Source organism: Theobroma umbraticum, unplaced genomic scaffold, assembly GCF_002168275.2.
Source record: "Theobroma umbraticum cultivar Fairchild unplaced genomic scaffold, ASM216827v3 scaffold_77.0, whole genome shotgun sequence".
Classification (NCBI taxonomy): Eukaryota; Viridiplantae; Streptophyta; class Magnoliopsida; order Malvales; family Malvaceae; genus Theobroma; species Theobroma umbraticum.
This window is the reverse complement of record NW_018397280.1, coordinates 719880-721526: the sequence shown is the minus strand read 5'-3', so window position 1 is coordinate 721526 and position 1647 is coordinate 719880.

Sequence of the window (1647 nt, the reverse complement as noted above, 5' to 3'; positions counted from 1 at the left end):
AGTAATAAAGTGGTATGTCATGACTATTGTAGACTCCCCACAAGGCAATAGTGAAATGAATGGAGAATAAATGGTGATAATATTATAATGTGAGTGTTTGGAGAAATTGATTAAGAAAGATAAAATTTAATTTTGTTAATGATGATCAAAAAGTTCTAAGTCATAATAATGACATTATATTTTGAGACATAAAGGATTAGAACTAATGAAAGGAATTTGACGGTGAATGAAAGAATTACAATTAAAGCCAAAGATTGGCAAGTGAATTGCCTTTTCACACGATGTAAGTCTTATTGGCTTGAGAATAATGTTGAAGTGTGAATCCTTGAATGTGCAAGTAACAGAAAAACTAAGAAGATTTAGATAGCATAGAAGCAAGGTAAACACGAAGTATGTGGGAATAATTAAAGGTTTTAACCTCCCCTAATGTTGAGAATATGTACTAGAATGAATATGGCATATTTATAACGCTATAAGTTATGTAATAGTGCATGGGAATAAGATGAGTGAATGTTGAGGAATTTGACAAGAAATGAAGCAATAAGATGGTGATTAGGTATATATAAGCAAGAATGATATGTGATCGGTACTGGTATGATTGAGGTTGAATTGTGTTAAACGATAATAACAGAGTTAATGGTGTGCTCAGCATCTTAATGATAAGAAGAGCATAATTGTGAGAGATACTGCTGTTTTGATTTCAAAGATGATAATAGACCTAAGTAAATTGTTCTACTCGAACTAAAGGTGAATAAAGTGGATAAATTAAAATCCCTAAGAAGGAGGGAATGAAATAAGATAATAAAGTGACATTAATAGCCTGACGCTGACGTGAATTTGAGGACGAATTCTATTCGAGTAGGGGAGACTGTAACACCCCGTATCCCAGTATAAGAGCCAATATGATCTCATCGACGAGACAAAGAGTTGATGGACGTAAATTTAAGTACGAAAGAGCAGTGATAGGTGAAAGAAAAATGTTAGAATAAAATATTTCGTATGCGAGGACATGATCACTAAAGAATAGTAGCTTCCGGAGGATGAATTAGCGAGATATAAGGCAATTTTAAAGTGAACTGGGACAAAGTGAGATATTTTGGGTCCTGACGAGACAAGTTGAAAAATTTTAAATAAATTAATATTTTATTAATAAAATAATATTAAAATATTAATATTTTATCTATAATTGAAATTAGTTGTGAAGAAGAAGTATATGACTAATTTAAATGAGGGAGAAGAAGTAAGAATGAATTTTGAAGAAAAACGACATAAATGGGGCATGTGTGCCTTTATTAAATAGAGCACTAGCGGGTAAGTATATATTTAAATACTATGGTGACACCTTGATGAGGTGCAAACCTTATATTATATTTGTACACATGTAAAGCGAGAAAATAGAAGGAAAGTAGAACTTAAAAAGTATTGGAAGGACTAAATTATTAAGCATGAAAGTTTGGAGGGCCACATGATAAATAAGGAAATGTGAGAGGACTTATGTGTAATTCTAAATATTTGGAGTTAAATGGGATATATTTTGGACCAATGAGCAAAATAGGTAACGTGTGCATGAAATGTGAGTGGGAATGGAGTTGTTCTAATGAAAATAAGGGATAAATAAAGAAATAAGAAAATAAGAATGGAAAAAGG